Below are 6,474 nucleotides of genomic sequence, written 5' to 3' on the forward strand. Positions count from 1 at the left end.
CAACATTTGTTGTTTCTTTCCCTGTTCATTTTTGCCATTCTAACTCGTGTAAGGTGGTATCTCAATGTGGTTTTGATTTGAATTTCCCTGATGGCTAATGATGATGAACATCTTTTCATGTGTCTGTTAGCCATTTGTATGTCTTCTTTGGAGAAGTGCCTGTTCATGTCTTCTGCCCACTTTTTGACTTGATTATTTGTTTTTTGGGTGTTGAGTTTGAGAGGTTCTTTATAGATCTTGGATACCAGCCCTTTATCTGTAGTGTCATTTGCAAATATCATCTCCCATTCTGTGGGTTGCCTCTTTGTTTTGTTGACTGTTTCCTTTGCTGTGCAGAAGCTTTTTATCTTGCTGAAGTCCCAAAAGTTCATTTTTGCTTTTGTTTCACTAGCTTTTGGAGATGTATCTTGAAAGAAGTTGCTCTGGCCAATGTCAAAGAGGTTACTGCCTATGTTCTCCTCTAGGATCTTGATGGATTCCTGTCTTACAAGGAGGTCTTTCATCCACTTTGAGTTTATCTCTGTGAATGGTGTTAGAGAATGGTCGAGTTTCATTCTTCTGCATGTGGCTGTCCAATTTTCCCAGCAGCATTTATTGAAGAGACTGTCTTTTTTCCATTGCATGTTTTTTCCTGCTTTGTCAAAGATTATTTAACCATAGAGTTGAGGGTCCATATCTGGGTTCTCTATTCTGTTCCATTGGTCTATATGTCTGTTTTTGTGCCAGTACCATGCTGTCTTGGTGATCACAACTTTGTAATATAGCTTGAAATCAGGCAACGTGATACCCCCATATTTGTTTTTCTTTTTCAACATTTCCTTGGTGATTCGGGGTCTTTTCTGATTCCATCCAAATTTTAGGATTGTTTGTTCCAGCACTTTGAAAAATGTCATTGGAATTTTGATCGGGATGGCATTGAAGGTACAGATTGCTCTGGGTAGCATAGACATTTTAACAATGTTTATTCTTCTGATCCATGAGCATGGAATGTTTTTCCATCTTTTTGTGTCTTCTTGAATTTTTTTCATGAGTGTTCTGTAGTTCCTAGAGTATAGATCCTTTACCTCTTTGGTTAGGTTTATTCCAAGGTATCTTATGGTTTTTGGTGCTATTGTAAATGGAATCGTTTGTCTAATTTCTTGCTACAGTTGCATTGTTAGTGTATAAGAAAGCAACTGATTTCTGTGCATTGATTTTGTATCCTGCCATATTACTGAATTGCTGGATGAGTTCTAGTAATTTGGGGGTGGGGTGTTTTGGGTTTTCCACATAAAGTATCATGTCATCTGCGAAAAGAGAGAGTTTGACTTCTTTGCCAGTTTGAATACCTTTTATTTCTTTTTGTTGTCTGATTGCTGTTGCTAGGAGTTCTAGTACTATGTTGAACAATAGTGGCAAGAGTGGGCATCCTTGATGTGTTCCTGATCTTAAGGGAAAGGCTCTCAGCTTTTCCCCATTGAGGATGATATTCACTGTGGGTTTTTCATAGATGGATTTTATGAACTTGAGGAATGTTCCCTCTATCCCTATACTCTGAAGACTTTTAATCAGGAAAGGATGCTGTATTTTGTCAAATGCTTTTTCTGCATCAATTGAGAGGACCATATGGTTCTTCTCTCTCCTCTTAGTAATGTGTTCTATCATATTGATTGATTTGCGAATGTTGAACCACCCTTGCATCCCGGGGATAAATCCCACTTGGTCATGGTGGATGATCCTTTTAATGTATTGGTGGATCCTGTTAGCTAGGATTTTGTTGAGGATTTTGGAATCCATATTCATCAGAGATATTGGTCTGAAATTCTCCTTTTTGATGGGATCTTTGCCTGGTATATTTTTGGGAATACTAGCTAATGTGAGAGCAATGAGGTTACCTATATAGATTATGAAGGGGAGAAAGAAATTTTCCTTTGTCCAAGGTTCTTCCTGCTGAACTAAGAATTAAATTTACATGAAACAGATTAACAGAAAAACCCAAGTGCACATAGGCCTAATAATGAAATTGAGACCCAAACAAATGATCAGGGCAGGCAGTTTTTATACATTTTGGACAAAGAGACAATAACTTTGTGAGAAATTGGCAGGATAAACAAAATAGGCATTTGGGAGCTTAAGTAAGTGAAATTTTTAGTAAGTGAAATTTACTTTACTATTAGTAGTAAAAAAGTAACAAGTTTTGGGGGGGGGCAGAGCAAGATGGTGGAGGAGTAGGAGACCTGGATTTCCTCTGGTTCCAGGAATTCAGCTGGATAGGGATCAAACCATTCTGAACACCTACAAACTCAAAAGGAAATCAAAGAAAAGAATAGCAACAACTCTCTGAAAAGAAAAGCGACCACTTTCTGGAAGGTAGGACGTGAGGAGAAGTGAATTTGAGGCAATATTTGGGGGGATAGACGGTGGGGGAGGGGGCCTCCGTCCGCCGCTTCTGGCAAGTGATAGAGCCGCAAAGCACAAAATTGGAACTTTTAGAAGTGGGCTCCAATGAGGGATGTCGCTCCAGTGGCTAAGCGGGGAGTGGAACCCTCATGGGACAGTGTGGTCTCAGGACCCTCAGAGTCACAGAAAGACTGGGGGTGACTGAGTGCGGCAGAGCTCCCAGGTATTGGAGCAGGGAAGCCAGCTGCAGAGACAGAGCCAAAGAGTGGGCACTCAGCTTGGGGTTGCCATACACCGTGATACAGGGCACAGCCGGGCCACTGCTCCTCCAGCAGGGACCCAAAAAGCGGCAGATCTGGGAGCGCACCACAGGGATCTGCTGGGTTTGGAGACTCCACACGGGGTCATGTGCCAGAGATAGAAATGCTCGGTCACAGGCTGGGTGAGCACGGAGTGTGGCCAGAGACTGGGGAGACGGCAGTGATTGACTACTTTTCTCTGGGGGTGCACTGAGGAGCAGGGCCCCGAGTTCTTGGCTCCTCCAGGGCAGAGATTGGGGGGCCACCATTTTCACTCTTGTCCTCCAAAGCTGTACAGAAAGCTTGCAGGGAACAAAAGCTCCCAAAATTTTAAAGAAAGAAAAACTTACATATGTACAAAATAAGGGTTAATACGATGAAGGGATGGAATATGACTGTAAAGATGAAAATTATAAAATATTTTATAAAAGGAATTGATAAGATAAGAACTTGTTTGAAAGAAGAAAGAAGAGTATTTAAAAAAAAAAGAAAAAAAAAGGGAGAGAATGTGATCAGGCAGGAGACTAGAACAAAGCCATACACTAGAGATTTAGGGTATATTTTGATCTGTTAGAAGAAACTCTATCTCAAAATTTTAAAGAGAGAACAACTTATATATATATATATATATATATATATGCCAAAAATAAGGGTAACTACTATGAAGGGATAGAATATGACTCTAAAAATGAAAAATAAAAATGTTTTTAAAAAAGGGATTGATAAGATGTTGGTTGAAATAGGGAAAAAGAAAAATTAAAAAAAAAAAGACAGTTAAAAAAATTAACTTTGAAAGACTAAAAAATCATGGTAAAAAAGCCATGAATTCTATGTGCAGTATTCCCCTAGCACTGGAGTTCTGCCATTCTCATTGATCAGTAAACTTGGTCTTGGATGGCTGTTTTTGCTGATCTTCTGGGGGAGGGGCCTGTTGTCATGGTTCCCAAAAGTATGGGGATTAACATAACTAATAAATTTTAAAAAAATAAATGAATTGCAAAACAAGAGGGAAAAAATGGGGGCTCTAACCGCTAGGATAAATGAGGCAGAAGAGAGAATTAGTAATATAGAAGATCAAATGATGAAAAATAAAGAAGCTGAGATAAAGAGAGATAAATAACTAGTGGATCATGAGGGCAGAATTCAATAGATAAGCGATACCAAAAGACAAAACAACATTGGAATAATTGGGATCCCAGAAGAAGAAGAAAGAGAGAGGGGGGCAGAAGGTATACTGGAGCAAATTATAGCAGAGAACTTCCCTAATTTAGGGAAGGAAAGAGCCATCAAAATCCAGGAAGCACAGAGAAGACCCCTCAAAATCAATAAAAATAGGTCAACACCCCGACATCTAATAGTAAAACTTACGAGTCTCAAAGACAAAGAGAAAATCCTGAAAGCAGCTCAGGAGAAGAGATATGTAACCTACAAGGGTAGAAACATTAGATTGGCAACAGACCTATCCACAGAGACCTGGCAGGCCAGAAAGGACTGGCAGGATATATTCAGAGCACTAAATGAGAAAAATATGCAGCCAAGAATACTATATCCAGCTAGGCTGTCATTGAAAATTGAAGGAGAGATAAAAAGCTTCCAGGACAAACAAAAACTAAAGGAATTTACAAACCCAAAACCAGCCCTACAACAAATCTTGAAAGGGGTCCTCTAAGCAAAGAGAGACCCTAAAAGCAACATAGACCAGAAAGGAACACAGACAATATACAGTAACAGTCACCTTACAGGCAATACAATGGCAATAAATTCCTATCTTTCCATAGTTACCCTGAATGTAAATGGGCTAAATGCCCCAATCAAAAGACACAGGCTATCAGACTGGATTAAAAAACAAGACCCATCCACATGCTGTCTGCAAGAGACTCATTTTAGAACTAAAGACACCCCCAGATTGAAAGTGAGGGGCTGGAAAACCATTTACCATGCTAATGGACACCAAAAGAAAGCTGGGGTGGCAATCCTTATATCACACAAATTAGATTTTAAACCAAAGACTGTAATAAGAGATGAGGAAGGACATTATATCCTACTTAAAGGGTCTATCCAACAAGAAGATCTAACAATTGTAAATATCTATGTCCCTAACATGGGAGCAGCGAATTATATAAGCCAATTAATAACAAAAGCAAAGAAACACATCGACAACAATACAATAATAGTGGGGGACTTTAACACCCCCCTCACTGAAATGGACAGATCGTCTAAGCAAAAGATCAACAAGGAAATAAAGACTTTAAATGACACACTGGACCAAATGGACTTCACAGACATATTCAGAACATTCCATCCCAAAGCAACAGAATACACATTCTTCTCTAGTGCCCATGGAACATTCTCCAGAATCGATCACATCCTAGGTCATAAATCAGGTCTCAACTAGTACCAAAAGACTGGGATCATTCCCTGCCTATTTTCAGACCACAATGCTTTGAAACTAGAACTCAATCACAAGAGGAAAGTCGGAAAGAACTCAAATACATGGAGGCTAAAGAACATCCTACTAAAGAATGAATGGGTCAACCAGGAAATTAAAGAATTTAAAAAATACATGGAAACCAATGAAAATGAAAACACAACTATTCAAAATCTTTGGGATGCAGTAAAGGCAGTCCTAAGAGGAAACTATATAGCAATACAAGCCTTTCTCAAGAAACAAGAAAGGTCTCAAGTACACAACCTAACCCTACACCTAAAGGAGCTGGAGAAAGAACAGCAAATAAAGCCTAAACCCAGCAGGAGAAGAGAAATGATAAAGATCAGAGCAGAAATCAATGAAATAGAAACCAAAAGAACAGTAGAACAGATCAAGGAAACTAGGAGCTGGTTCTTTGAAAGAATTAACAAGATTGATAAACCCCTGGCCAGACTTATCAAAAAGAGAAGAGAAATGACCCAAATCAACAAAATCATGAATGAAAGAGGAGAGATCACAACCAACACCAAAGAAATACAAACAATTATAAGAACATATTATGAGCAACTCTATGCCAGCAAATTAGATAACCTGGAAGAAATGGAGGCATTCCTAGAGATGTACCAACTACCAAAACTGAACCAGGAAGATAGAAAACCTGAACAGACCTATAACCACTAAGGAAATTGAAGCAGTCATCAAAAATCTCCCAAAAAACAAAAGCCCAGGGCCAGATGCCTTCCCAGGGGAATTCTACCAAACATTTCAAGAAGAATTAATACCTATTCTTCTGAAACTGTTCCAAAAAATAGAAATGGAAGGAAAACTTCCAAACTCGTTTTATGAGGCCAGCATTACCTTGATCCCAAAACCAGACAAAGACCCCACCAAAAAGGAGAATTACAGACCAATATCCCTGATGAACATGGATGCAAAAATTCTCACCAAAATACTAGCCAAGAGGATCCAATAGTACATTAAAAGGATTATTCACCACGACCAAGTGGGATTTATCACCGGGCTGCAAGGTTGGTTCAACATCCACAAATCAATCAACGTGATACAATGCATTAACAAAAGAAAGAACAAGAATCATATGATCCTCTCAATAGATGCAGAAAAAGCATTTGACAAAGTACAGCATCCTTTCTTGTTCAAAACTCTTCAGAGTATAGGGATAGAGGGTACATATCTCAATATCATAAAAACCATCTCGGAAAAACCCACAGCGAATATCATTCTCAATGGGGAAAAACTGAGAGCTTTCCCCCTAAGGTCAAGAACGTGGCAGGGATGTCCACTATCACCACTGCTATTCAAGATAGTATTAGAAGTCCTAGCCACAGCAATCAGACAACAAAAAGAAAT

The sequence above is a fragment of the Neomonachus schauinslandi genome, chromosome 11, assembly GCF_002201575.2.
Source record: "Neomonachus schauinslandi chromosome 11, ASM220157v2, whole genome shotgun sequence".
Taxonomy (NCBI): Eukaryota; Metazoa; Chordata; class Mammalia; order Carnivora; family Phocidae; genus Neomonachus; species Neomonachus schauinslandi.